Raw genomic sequence first — 15,058 nt, 5'->3', positions numbered from 1 at the left:
AGCTGTGTGTTTATTTACACACATTCCTGACACAAATTGAATTAATGAGTATAATTTGACTCAGCCCATGCGGTGTCCTTCCCAGATCTCTCTCTCTCTGCTCCTCCACCCTCCTCCTCTGTGCCCCACACCTTCCTTGGTGGCCTTCTTGAAGTGGGCTCAGGCTGACTGGGCTGTGGGAAAGTAGGGCATGGTTTCTATAGAACATACACACATCCTTTGGTTCATTTAGGTCAGTGTAGGTGACTCAAGTTCCCAATGGGAAGCAAAGCTACATAAGTCAATGTTGGGCTATATTGTTTAAGATGGAATGGCAAAGAAAAACAGTTGGGTGTTCTCTAGAGATTTTTTTTTCTCCAAATATTTCCAATCTGAAGTGGGTGGGTGAATACCCGGATGGGGAACTTGAGGTCTAAAAGACCAAACACCAACAACATCTTTTCCCCTCTCTATAGGTGATGTGTTTAGCCTCATCTACCTTTATTGACTGCCAATGAACAGAGAAAAAGTCAAACCACAAGGCCCACTGACTCCTAATCCCAAATTCCAAAGCTGAGGAGCTAAAGGAAGCATGGGACAGGAATGCTGGAACCCTTAATTTTAACACAGAGAGCTAAAGTAACCCCACATGAGAAACTTCGGCGTGGATGTGGTTAGATGCAGGAGGTCTGTTTATTGCCCTGGGCACACCAACGAGGAATTTCCTGTGTGCTATGCCAGAATCCAAGCGCAAGTAACTCTGTCTGAAGCCTGCCTGATGAAGCCAGCGGCTGTCCCGTGTATTGACACATTGTATACCTCTGCTACTTGTTTCTGGCAGAGACCCTTCCTTCCACATTCTACCAAGTGTAGAAAAGTATTAAAAAGGGGGAGGGGGAAAATTTCCCTCTAAAATACCCAAAAAAATTGAATTAAAAGTGAACCTTACATCAATGTGTTGGACTTTGTTCTTCCAGAATGCAAACATGCATAGTGCCTCTCCCAATAAAACCCTAACCTTGGACCCAAGACTCTTTTCCTAGGTCCACACAGCTTCAGCCGCTGGCTGCTTTGATAGAAACGGCTTTCATGTTGAATTCCACCCAGAAAAGTAGATTTGGGGGATTTTTTTTAGGAAAGATTGAATTTACCATAAAACATTTTTCATCAAGGTCCAGATTCCTTTGCTGGGAAAGTTGGCCATGTCTGTTGGAAAGGTTAAGTTCTGCTGAACAGTTTGGGGAAGGGAAAGAAAGGAGATCGCTTTCTCCTTAAGGGAAGCTCCAAGAAACAGAAAGGGCACTGCGCGGGCACCATCACCTTACTGCAGATTCTCACAGCAGACTGACATAAGCTGACCTAAATATGCTCTAGAAGGAACCTAAACCATGTGGCCAAACCCAAATTCACCTCAAATCTTCCACTGTCCAGAAAGGCCTCCCTACAAGGATGATGGATCAGGGGCAGGTTCCCTCTGTGCTAGTAACTTACGTGCTCTGACGGAAAGTGTCACGACTTCCATCAATACGATGAAAAAATATTGAATACACGCTTTCCCCTCCCTCTCCCATTCTGGTGGTTCCTGACCTGATAGCATCTTGAGAGAAAAGAGTGCATTTTAAAAATATGGTGGGATATTTGGACAGTTTAGGAAATGCAAGGGTACCTGTGAATTAGCTGCTGGATTTTCTTGGAGCGAAAATACAAATTATTTTTTTTTCAAATTGCTTTAGATACTGGCAAGTTATGAACTGTTATACACGTAGTTAAATTTGACTTTTGGAGGATCTGGTCCTAGCCCCACAGGCATCCCAGGCCAGGCCCCATGGGCCTCAGGTTCTCCTCTGGAAGCTACCTCTTCCTTATCTTTTTGGCACAGGGTTTCACTATGTAGCCTTGGTTGGCCTGAAATTTCTAATCCGCTTGCCTCAGTTTCCTGAGCTCTGGGATTCCAGCTGTGTGCTGCCACAGCTGCCGCCCCCCCCCCCCCCAGTGGAGAACCTGGTTCTCCATGCAGCCTTTTCATATATTATTGGGGCCGCAGTTTATCCTAGGATTGCCTTTCCTGTTTCTTAGCTAAAGCCATTTTGGTGGGGTTTGTTGGCGTTCACTACATTCAAGGATTCTGACCATGGTAGCTAATGGAATTCAGTGTGTTTAGGGGAAGCCCCAAATCAGGTCAGCTGAGCACCCGGCTCTCCTTTAGTAACCCCTACTTGATACCACCATGATGAAGATTTTCTCCTAAGAGAAATGCTGACATGTGTTTCAGCTTTCAGATATGTTTCTGTGGAGAGAAGCCACATGGGATACAGTATCCCAATCCCAGGCTCTGTGACCTTGTAACTGTAATCACCATCCTTGGGGTCAGACACAAACCCTCCTCCTCCTTTGTGGGTGCGGTGGAAACTGTGTTACCATGGATGCTCTAACCAGAGGGGCACTGCCGCTCTGATGAGAGTGGTAAGGGGAAGGGTACCAAAGGATTTGGGGCATAAAGGGGGAGAGGATGGCGCCAAGCAGAGGGTAGCGTGAGGAGATGACGGAGGAGTGTTCGGAGTCTGAGGGACCAAGAAGCCATTTGCATGCATGGGTGACATGGAATTAGCCAGAATTATTTCAGTTCACAGTGTGGCTGTGACCCCACCCTTAGTCACTAGTCCTTAGTCACTAGTCCTTAGTCACACTAGTCGCTGCTTTCTGTGGAAGCTCCACAGCACATGGTAAGTCGATCAGGAGTGGTGTCGGGGGAGGGTTCCTGTGGCTCATCTCCTCCCCCAGATCACCCCTGTCCTCTCTGTCTCCATGGGGGCCATCTGTACAGTCCTTTTTAAGGGACAGCAGGGACCCGTTTTGCTGACCAGCGAAAGTGAATGGCTAAACTGTTAGCTTTTCAACTACAACCTACTTAGCAAGTTGGTTATTTTCTCAGGCAACCCTCTCAGAGTGGCCTTCACACTTCAGGTCTCTGCACACAATAGAGGCTCTGTTAGGAAGTCATTAGAAAAGGACCGGTTTCCCCTTTGTCAGCAATTGGAGTATCGTAAGTAACGTCCTTAATGAGTCCTTAATGAGCAGAACTACTTTCCTCCAGCAGCCTGGAGGCTCAGGGGCTTAGAAAAAGGCTCCCAAGTTCATGTGATGAGGATTTCTTGGTACGAACGGCTCGAGAGGGCTCTCTTGGCAAAGCCGGAGCAGAGCAAAATTCTGACCTAAAACTGAAACTTAATCCGCCATGCGGGTTTCAAAAGATGCACGCTGTAAAGAGCTGCGGAGACCGGGAGGGGCAGAGGTAGCGGCCTGACTAGCACCAGCGAGGACTCTCTTTAAAAGTGGAAAATCCAGCAGCAGGGATGCAGGTCAACAGTGCTGGAAAGCTGAGAGAGACATGGAGAACTCACAAACCACGCTTGCTTCTCAGACTACCTGTCTCCTACAAGTTTAAGACACAGAGTTTCCAAGTTTTGGAAGCTCATTTAACTCCCTCAGTGGTGAGTATGTGTGGTGTGTGTGGTGTAGATAGAGTACGTGTGTGTGGTGTATGTGTGTGTGTGTGTAAGAGGTGTTGTGTGAGGTGTGTATATGGTGTATGTGTGTGAGTGTATGTAGAAGGTGGATATGTGTGTGTGTGTGTGTGTGTGTGGTATGTGTGTGTGTGGCATTGTGTATGTGTGTGGTGTGTGTGTGTGTGGTGTGTGTGCATGTGTGTAAGCCTGCGTATATGTGTATGGTATATGTGTATATGGTATATGTGTGTGTGGTGTATGTGTGTATGGTGTATGTGTGTGTGGTATATGTGTGTATGGTGTATGTGTGTGTGGTATATGTGTGAGGTGTGAGATGTGTGTGGTGTGCGTGTTTGTGTGTGGTGTGTGTGTGTGAGGTATATGTGTGTGGAATATGTGTCTATGTGATGTGTGTCTATGTGGTGTGTGTGTGAGGTGTGTATGGGTGTGCTGTGTGTGTGACATGTGTATGTGTGCATTATGTGTGCTTTATATATATAGGTACATATGCATGCAAAGTTCAAGGGTCAAGGCTAGGTGTCTTCTCAATTGTTCTCCACCTCCTCTTTGGAGACATGGCATCTCACCAAACCTGGTGTTCACTGGTTCAGCTTGGCTGGCTGGCCAGTGAGCTCCAGGGAGCCTCCAGTTGCTGTGTTCCCACTGCTGGGAATAAAGCCAATTATTGTTGTCTAGGGCTTTTCTCTTCTGTGTGTTCTGAGGACTGGAATCAGGGTCTCATGCTTGTACAGCAAGAACTGTCACCAACTGAGCCATTTCCACAGACCTACACTGTATCAGGATTTTAAAGACTAAAAAGGTAGGTTCTGCTGAACATAGGGCCCCAAGTATACCTCTTAAGAACAGCACTTCTAATTGAGGGAGTTACATAAGGGACACAGGGGAATAAAGAATAATTACTTTTCTTAAAAAAAATTGAGAAAGTGGTCTAAAATGGCATCTGGTAAATGGTATTCTTACCAAGATGATCCAAGCCAGAACTACATAAAGTTAAACCACTTTAATGCTGGGAATGAGAATACTACTCTAATAAATTTACCAAACATGGAATAGGGTAAGTCTTTAAACAATGATAAGTCCTTCAGAGAAAACCCCTGCTAACTACAGTTGCTTCCTTTTTGTTCTGTACTAAAAACAAAGCTGCTGCTGGTCACAGTGGCACACACTGTAATCCCATGTTTGCCAGTCACGGTGGCACACACTGGTAATCCCACGTTTGCCAGTCACGGTGGCACACACTGGTAATCCCACGTTTGCCAGTCACGGTGGCACACACTAATAATCTCAGTGCGTGGGAGGTTGATGTAAGAGGATTGTGACCCGGGGGCCAGCCTGAGCCACACCACAAGGTCCTTTCTTCACAAAGTCAAGGGTTGGGTAGAGTACCTGTGTAGCTTGTGAGGACCCTGGCTTCTATCATTAACACTGTGAAAACAAACAAACCCCAAATGAACATCTATTTGGCAATCAATATTATGTTTTAGAATCAAAATGCCAGAGTTTCAAAATGTTATTTATTATCATCAAGTTTATGTGACATGGAAGTCTTAAAACACCCTAATGTAATGTCTGATTCTCTTTGAACAGTAGATAGTCCTTAAACAAACAAACAATAGACAAACAAAAACAAACCAAACAGGACAGGACTTTCGAAGGGACCCTTCTAAACAACCTAGCAGTCAGACAGACAGCTCCCAAGAATGTTCGTGCTCTCTCGTGTTTCTAGAATTACTCTTCCCACATTTATCATGAAAGAGCAAAACCCAGACTTACTCAGTTACAGGGCATTTTCCACGGTCACTCTTTCTTTCCTTACCAGACCTGGCGAAGTTTCCCAGCAGGCTGGTGGTTGAGCCTCAGCCTCTCCCTGCAGGTCTTTCCCTGCACCTGGCCTTCTCCATCACACTCGGTGCTGGTCCCCCACCTCTGCGCTTTCCCCACCCCTGAATCTTCCTGACTGCAGTGCGCACTGCTTTCCCCCCCCTTTCGTTGTGACGCAGTGTTGGGGACAAACTTCCACATATGAGGCAGTTTCTTTCCTTGCCACATCAGTGAAGTCGGCACTAAGAATCCTGTATCCCCTTCAGCAGGGATGCCAAGTCTACTCACTACTTTCAAGCTGCGCTGAGCAGCCAGTGACCTGGAGTTCCCTGGTCCCCTATCCTCCTAGGAGCCATTCCCCAGGAAGCTCACTTCACCCATGAAATCACCTCCATGATTTATTGGAGGCCAGATGCTACCAAAGCCTTTGCCTGACATTTTTTTTTTCTGTCCGAGCCTCTTCCACACTTCCACAGCTACTTAAATTTATTACTCCAGATATTCCAGGCCCTTGAACATCATTTTGTAAATGTTGTCCAGCAATGTGTTGGTGACTTCTCCTGGTGTGGTCTGGGGTAAGCCCAACAGAAATACACTGAATGCAGACTAGATTAAAGGCTCCTGGAATTAGGTACTTCAGAATTTATCTTGTTCTCATTTTTACCTTTTTTCCCCCCACTACCACATTCCAAACAAATACATTCCATGAAATAGTGAATATGCTTATTAACTAACTCTTTACAAATACAAATATCAGTAACATTCCATATATTCTCACACAGTAGCTAGAAAAAAATTATAGTCAGAAACCTTTAGCCATTCCTCAGGTAGGAGAATTGCATGGGTTTGTCATCAGCTTCTTGAATATACTTCTCTACAGAGGAATACTAATCCAGTCATGTGGCCATCCCTTCCCATGTGCTGGTCTTTGGTTTGCTAACGGATGGAAGAGTTCACTGGAGCCAGTCTCAAGGGCCCTGGACGCTAAGCCATTATTGAATTGTTGGCTGCCAGGAGAGGAGAAAGATCCTTTTTTGTTGTTATCGTTGTTACAATTTCAAATAATTAGCTTCTAAAATAGTTGGAAGAAGGACATTCAAAAAGAGGAGGTCACTTTGTATTTCATGTGATAGATTCAAGCTAACCAGCTGTTTTTCTACCATATGATAATGACTGGAGATTTTCCAGAAGGAGTAAGAGTCCTCTCTACCTTAATTTGACCCAGACAACTTTGCCTTCCATGTCTGTAACTTGACAGATCAACTTTTCCATTAGTCAGACATTTTTACCGAAGTATCAGCAACCGAACTTAAACCATCTTTGGAATAAGTGAGAATACAGGGTCTTACGGTTATCTGAAAGTCCAGAGATGGCTACGGCTCCAAGGAGAGGCCGCTTAAGGGATGCACGCCTTGCCATCAGCCCTCAGTTCAGCTGTGCTCCTTGCTGAGCCAACAGCAGACAAGTAACTTCTCTTATTCCGAGACAGCCCCTGGTAACTCCAGGCTCATACAGCAAACTTGGCAGCCCATAACTTTATTTCCAGCATTGGTTTTTATAAGGATCCCTGACGTATCCCCAGGCAGCCTGGCATGAGCTCAGTGGCCGTTCCTCACCGAGAGCTGCAGTTTATGAAATGGTACAACCTTGGGGGTCAATCCCAGGCTGAAGATCCAGAGTCTAGGATCAGAGCAGAGGTACCAGAGTGTCCTTCTTTATATATATATATATATATATATATATATATGTGTGTGTGTGTGTGTGTGTGTGTGTGTGTGTGTGTGTGTTTGTATGTATACACAAGTGCACACACATGTACCATTGGTGACACATGGTAGTGTTGGTGGGGTATTATGTGTATATGAGTGTATGTACCCGTGGAAGCCAGAGAAGGGTGTCAGATCTCTTTCAACTGGCGTTATAGGCAGCTTTAAACTGCCTGACATGGTGGTAAGCCACCTGAAGTGCATGCTGGGAAACGAACTTTGGCCTCTGTAAGAGCAGTACATTTTCTTCACCCCTTTTCAGCCCCAGAAGAGTACTTCTTGAAAGAGAGGGGATTGGGGGCTGGGAGCACAAGGAAGGGAGACAGACTCAGGGCAGAGATGATGATGAGAAGCAGCGGTACCTTGAGAGCTGCTTCTGGGTCACGTGGGTGGGAATAGCCCTCAGAGCACCCTGGGAAATGTAACAGGCCTTTTTCAGTTCTCCTGCCCCTCATCAAAATCAGGACTCGACCATTAACATGAACACACACACACACACACACACACGTACACACTAATACCAGACTGTCTAATCCCAAACAACTGATAACTCTCTTTTGTTATGTTTAGCCAAAGGAACACTAACTACTTACAACAGCCACTGGCACCTGGAAATCACACCTATTTTGATCCTGTTTGCTGAATTGTCCATCACTAGCTTGGCACTGGCGTTCACACAGAAGCTTTCTACTACCATTTATATAAATCAGTCACATCCTGGCCATGGTTAATAGTATGTTGTACCTCCATTTCAAGCCCCTCTTCTTATCTAACTTATCTTGGTCTTACTTTCTTGTATAGGTCTTGGCTTTCTCAATAACCCCTATTGCCTTTGAACAGGGCAACTGAAGATTCCCACCATTGCTGGGAAGGGCAGCTGCTGCGTTGGTCACCTGCCAGCAGATAGGGCCACCACCCTCTGAAGACGTCGGAGAAGTAGGCCTCTTTGTGCAACGCGAACAAAACTTGCAAAAACCCAATTCCACATGTTGTGTGAAAGGAAAAGCTCAAAACCACATGAATCAGACTCCGTGACCACCAGGCTTGAATATTACAAACAAACAAAATCAGCGTGTAACGTGTACTTTAATTTGCTGACAGATTTTTTTAAAAAAAATGAACACGAATGAATGACAAATGGTAGGAGCACCACAAAGCGTCTCACTGAAGAGAAAAATAACTAACAATCAAGGCCACCTGGCTTCTGACACGCAGCACCTTTGAAAGAGAGGGCAAAATGAAATAAACTCCCCAAGGGGAGAGAAACGTGCACTGGGGGAGGGGAGAGCTGGTCTCCCAAAGTTGGGGCTTTCCATTACGTTTCCAAAAAAACTCCTGTTGCCTGAAACCTCACACCCCTGTGTTTAAGACTCCATCTCCTTGCAGGGCAGGCCTCTTCAGAGAAAATGTAACATTTTAAGGAGGGTTGATTGGCATTCAGCAGATAGCTGGTTTGTTATCGTCCTTGCTGCTGCCTGCAGTGCCAGAGGGAGGTGGCTCAGACCCTGGCGTCTAAGAGACTCACGAGAATCCCCATGCTTACCCCGTCCTGCCACAGAGCTTTCTCCGTCTAAACCTCAGTCTCAGCAGACAATGGCAGATTCATGAACGAACTGTTTCATTCATTACATATGTAACTGCACATGTACAGTGTATCTATGTGAAATGTATAGAGTCAGCCCTCTACACGGGCACACTGTCTATCTGTGCATTCAACCCTAAGCTGAAAACCTTTTTAGAAAATTGTGGGCAGGGGCTGGGGAGATGGCTCATTTCGTAAAGTGCTTGCTGCATAGACAAAAGGACCTGCATCTTCTTACCCAGGTAAGAAGAGATGTTGAGCATGGTGGCACTCCCTGGTCATCCCAGTGCAGGGAGGCAGAGAGACAAAGGGACATGGTGGCACTCTCTGGTCACTCTACTGCAAAGAGGCAGGGAGACAAAAGGACATGGTGGCACTCCCTGGTCAATCCTATGCAGGGAGGCAGAGAGGTAGTATGAAGGGTTCTGGAATCAACACACAAGAACAGAGTAACTGTATTTTTGTCTGACAATCAGTAACAGTGTGGACTGGACAGTACTCACTGTTATTTACATTCACATTCTCTCTGGTTTCTCCATTAGTCCCCAGGTACATGCTCTCTTTCTACATACCTTTGACTCTGCACACCTGGCAAAACTGGAAGATCAGAAGTAACACGAGCAGGGATACTACAGACAGTGAAGTCAACTGTCTAAATGTTTCAGGTTTCAGATTAATTTAGTGCAGGTCGCACAGTCACAGACAGAATCCATACTGAGAGGGAAGAGGTTGGACCCGGCTCTTTTTATCACAGCGAGGCAGTTAGTTCTGAAGTTCTGCTGAGAAGCAGGTAGGATGCAGTGGTGAGCTCCCATGACTGCCACTAGCAAGAATTGGAAGCCACTTCACAGGGTCTTCAACTTAAATATATAGATCCCCCCTGTTTCTTAACCAATGAGAAGAACAAGTACAAATGTACTTATTTTTGTGGTTGACCTCATGCTCATGATAGAAGGAGCAGCCCAACCTCCCCTCAAGCTTGAATAAATTTTTCCTTCCCAGGGTCTACACACAAAGGCCACACAGCACACACGGAGCAGCTCCCAGGAGAGACTGACCAGGGTGGATCAGTGGCAGCTGCCGTCCATTCGGTTCCTCCTTCCTCCACAGCTGCCTTTGAGACTTTTGTTTTTGTCTTCACAGTCTGTCTTTCACAAGTGTTAGGATTCTGGGGGCGGGTTGAGTTCTGTTACCTCTGGTCTGCAGTAGCCAGATTTCCATTACTATAACAAATTCCTGAATGATTAACTTGTGAATGTTATTTGAGTCACTGTTTTGATCTATGGGGTAGGCCATGTTGCTTTAAGCTTGTAGCAATGCAGCATATCATGAAGAGAGCACATGACAGAACAAGCTCCGTCCTTCCCCAGAGGAAGTAAAAGAAAGTTGAAGGGCTGGACTCCCATTGTCCCTCCAAGGACACACTTGCAGGGACCTAAGATCTGCCACTAGTGCCAGAGGCTAGGAAACTGGGTATATGCTAGCGTTTGAGGAACATTCAGAATTCCAGCTGCATTAGGCTCACAATTGCATCCACACTATTGAGAAGGTGGGTGGCTCTTGCTGGATTTCTTAAGTGAGCTAATGCCTCCCCCAAACTTCTGAACCACTTACTATCAGTGAGGGGAAGAAACAACTCTTGAGGGGCTGTGCCCCTCAACCTGTCAACTTGTCACAAAATGTGTGAAAATGCCTTGGGAAAGGTGAAGGAGGGCAGAGGACCCCCATACCAGACCGCAGACATCCACCTGAAGACAATGCCTCGCCTGGTGCCTGGACAATGCCCACCTGGCAACCCTGGTCCTTGGGAGACACCAAGGAAGGACTGCAGCTGAGCAAGGCGGCCTGCATGCCTTCTCAGCCTGCCTATTGGAGCACATGCAACTTACAAACCAACTCAGTGTTTTCACATTTCATGTGGGCATTCCCAGACCTAAAGTCAAATGAACAATGCCATATAGGGAAAAAACGTCTTGGGGAAGAAGAACCACCGATCACTTTGACTTAGTGACAGCAAAATGACATGCTTCCACCATGTCTCCCTTTGTTGGCACTTAGCCCAGTGGGGTGTACACTGTATCCCCAAGTGTGCTTGGTAAGCTCACAAATAAATCCACTCCCAACATTTAGGATGAGAAAGAAGGAGGAGGAGGAGGAGGATGAAGATGAGGAAGAAGAGAAAGAGGAGAAGGAGGGAGAAGAGGAAGAGGAGGAGGGGGAAGAGGAAGAGGAGGAAGAGGAAGATGAAGAAGAGGAAGAGGAGGACAAAGAGGAGGAGGAGGAAGATGAAGAAGAAGGAGGAGGAGGAGGAGGAGGAGGGAAGAAAAGAAAAGAAAAGAAAAGAAAGAAAGAAAGAAAGAAAGAAAGAAAGAAAGAAAGAAAAGTCCACTCCATGCCAGTAACTGACTGGCTGGTGCCTGGTGTTTGGCACTGAAGCCAGAGTTAACAGTTTGTACGCTTTGAAGTGTGAGGGCTTTCACCCTCTTTTTATTAGCAATGAAATGAACTTTAAAGGGAAAAAAGTTGATGAGGAGTATTTTTCCATGGCAAGTCACGTAATGTCTCTGGTACAATTCCCTATTTAGAAAGCCGAGCTGCCCTGAGGCACTTGGGACTACCTGGGGTAGCTCACACAACTCCTGCCCAGGAGAACTTGGTCAAGTATGGGTATGTTCAGTGGACCACCATCTCTTATAGGAGTTACAATGTTACAGCGGGATATTTCAGAGCAATGACTTCCAAACCGGGCCTCCACACCCAGCTCTCTCTCTCGCCTCCCTCCCCGTCTCTGTGTATGTATAATTACATGCACACATTATCTTGAGGGACTGTCATTTTAACAGACAACCTGGGTGTTGCCGAGAAAAACTTGAAAAGCCCTTGCTGAGAAAAACTCACTTAGAATCTTTAAGATTCGTTGGCTAAAAGAATCGGGGTTTTACATTGCGCAGAATATTTCTGTGCAGAAAGATTCAGACTCATTTGCCCTTCCAGGAAAGGAGAAAGCATGCTCTGGACTTCCCATAGGCTATTTCCACGGCTGGAGAAATGGCTCAGTCATTCTAGGCTAGGCTCATGGCCACGGGCTATTTATCCAGAGTGACTAGGTTGGGTGACCTTCTTCTGACTTGGCTGAGTAGGATGTCACTGTAGGTCAAGAGATATGCCAAGGGGGCGGTGGCATATGACTGGGGCAGGGGCTCCATCTCCTGACTTGGGAACAAAGGTGAAATGTGGGGCCTCCCTTCACACAGCCCTGAAGTCAGAAGTCCTGGGAACTAAGCCTAGAGAAAATTCCGGCACATTACTGTCCTCGCTTTTGATCCAGTTTCTCTGGAAGCCCCACACCAGCAGAGACCCTTGGGGGTGGAGGTAAACTAAGAAACTTAGCTGTGTTCTACTTCAGTGTATTTATGCCGTGATAGAGAAATTTCTATTGCATGGCTATGCTTTCCTGGGAAAACCATCCTCATCAATTCTCCATAGCCCGGGGCCATGCCATTCACCATGATAGACAGACGCAAGCCAAATTCTCTAGATCTAAGTGTGCTCCTAGAAAAATGAAGAGATATGGTGTCCCTTAAAGGAACGCTGTGTCTTTAGAAGACTCTGTGGGTAGCTTCTTTGATTTCACAAATGCTCACCGAGACTTCCTGGGTGGCAGCTGGGCTTTTCCTCACCACACCATAAGGTGCCGTGGGGAAAGTGAATCTCTGACAATGGGAAAGATGCCTTTCATTCTACAGCCCTTCCTTCCCTTTGCCCGCAAGGGCCTTCATCCCTGTGAGAAAAACTCCAAACAGGACGGACTAGACAAAGAAATGTTTAATCTTATTGGTGGGGGAAATCTTAGCAGAAACAATGCATCTTTTCAATGGCTGAAGATGTTATGAATAGACAGAATGCTTGCTGTTATTGCTGTCCCTCGCTCTGGGGAGAAACACCATTTGCCATTAGATCCTATTTCAGTCCCAGAGTGTCCAAGAATTAGGTTCATCTGCTAAAACCCCAATGTGGAGTCAACTACAGAGCCCAATTTATGAAAATCACTAGACGCATTCTTAAAATAATAACTTCCAAAAAGCATCCTTTTTTCTAGAATGATCCTTATCTTGGGAGTGGATGTGGCTTGGGCATGCTTGCAACAGTGCCCCTTGGGGCTCTTCCTTCTCTGACCACACCCAAACTCAACCACTGTCTCCTTTGATGACACAGTTCCTCTGGGGACTGGAGCGAGCCCTTCTGAGGCTTCATGTGGGATGTCAGACTAGTTCCGGGCACGCTCTAGACATTTGTCTGCCCAGCACCATTGCATGGTGTTCACTAGGTCCTTGCTACTACTCAGAGAACCAAGACTGCCGAATCAGGCCACAGGTGAGATGATGCCGTGGGCCGTGGCTTGAAAGCCACACACGGTACTCTCACGCCCTCCCCATTTGGATCTCATCCCAGAGGAAAACTAGAGATGCTAAATAGGTCTTTTTGATGAAAGCTCTGTCGGTCCTCTCAGTTGATGCCGAGCAGAAGCCTCAGTCTTACCCAGCTGTGTTGTTCCAAAACGACCCATTTGCTTCCTGTCAAAACCGCTCCACAGGAAGGAAGAACATGCCACAGTTTAAGTAAAATACCAAGTGTTCATACCAAAGTGCTATGCAGTTTAACGGAATTGGAGCAATTCTTGGCTCCTTCTTAATGAGAACAGCTTATTGTCTGCAAGGAGAGCCAAGTGTCACTTAAGGAAGGGGACATCTGGGAGATGAATTCTAAGGTGACCTCTTCATTTCCCTTCAAGAGTACTTATATATACCAAGATGACTAAGATATGATGTCACCAGGACATATGATGCCATGGGACTGTCTATAAATGTATGGTGTCTTTTGTTGACTGTACTATTGTCAGGCAGCATAGGACACACACGACCTTTGCCCCAGCCCTGGGGAGCTGTGAGCACCCTAGAGGCTCCATGATGAACTCAGCCCCTCTCTGTAATCTGAAAGTCAGACACTTTATGAGACTGCACTTGGCAAGCGGCCTGATTCACCACTTTAGAACTGGAGTTACCGAAGCCAACATCCACAGCGCGGGGCTTGCTAGAGCAGTCAAGGAAAGGAAGCCTTTGCCAAGGAAGGGTTTTGTTTGCCAGCCGGGTACCCACTGACACCATCCTGCCAGCAGTGGCTCTCTGCTATTTTAGACATGTGCATACTGTTTGGGTCCTTTCTTTACAGATGCCAATGAGGGGCGTGCAAGGCCCCTCCTGAAGGACAGGGCCGGCATTCATGGAGGTCCGCACACTTAGGGGTATTGGCTGACTTATTTACCAGGTAAAAGACAACTGATAATGGCTCCGGGCTATCTCATGAACAAAAGCTCTTGGACATGTCTCTAGACCCAGGGGTTTGTATTCATTTCTGTAGAGCAATGCAGAGCCGGTTGTTGGGATTGTCATGCTTTGCTGCTCAGTTAATCTCTTCCTAGCCCTGCTTCTGTTTCCGGTATTGTAAACACCCAACTGCACACCCAGGAGGCTAAACCAGCATGGACGTCCACTCTAAGAGCATATGCCCTATAAGAGATGTCTAGTATTAGTGACATGACAGTCTCGCAGATAATTAAGACCTAGGTTTGTACATGTTGGTTTGTATCCAGAGAAATGCCAAGGCAGAGCTGGACAGCGGGTTTCTGGCCATTTGGGAAGGAAACCCAGAGCCTAGAGAATGGGCCTAAAGTGGTCAGTCAATGGTGCTTTACTTTACAAAGAAGGATGAGCCTAGTTAGTGAGGCTCCTAGGAGCTGTGAAAGCCTAGGGCATGGAGCATTCTCCCTTGGGGATCTAAGATGATCCTGACTATGTGTAGTCCAGCATTTAGGGGGTGGGCTCATACAGTCTCACTTGGGAACTGAGGAGGCTAGTGCTATAGGCCATACCAAATCCTTTCTCTCCACACCGGATGTGAGAGAGTTCAATGACCTAACTGGTCATTGTTAGTGGCTCAATGTTAGACAATTGGGCATAGGCAATCGAAAGTAAAATCAGAAACAATTCAAACAAATGTAAGATCTCTAATCTCAGCTTCTCTGGCTGGTTTGAAGAGATGAACACAGAGAGAGAGATTCTGGCACATCAAGTATCTGGTTACTAGAGTTCTCAGGTTGATATTTTACAAGTGACCAGTTAGCAATTAAGCAATCATATACTTAGACTGAACCTGTAATCAACACAAGCTTTGATCATGACAGCCTCAAAACTACTCCCATTCTGCACAAAATTACAGTGTTGCACACAACCAACACATAACTAAGGAAATGTGGGCACGGCGTGTAAGTCAGAGGACTTAGGGTGACGTTTTTCACGGTATTTAAATGTCTCATACCACTTGTG

At 46.2% G+C, this 15,058-nt stretch overlaps 1 protein-coding gene across 1 annotated transcript in view; it reads right to left on the bottom strand.

Annotated features, from left to right (window-relative positions):
* Positions 1-15,058, bottom strand: part of Atp8a2 (ATPase phospholipid transporting 8A2) — a 448,432-nt gene that overhangs the window by 118,122 nt on the left and 315,252 nt on the right.

Source organism: Arvicola amphibius, chromosome 13, assembly GCF_903992535.2.
Source record: "Arvicola amphibius chromosome 13, mArvAmp1.2, whole genome shotgun sequence".
Lineage (NCBI taxonomy): Eukaryota > Metazoa > Chordata > Mammalia > Rodentia > Cricetidae > Arvicola > Arvicola amphibius.
Note: the sequence above shows the minus strand (reverse complement) of the source record. Positions and strands in the feature narration are given on the sequence as shown.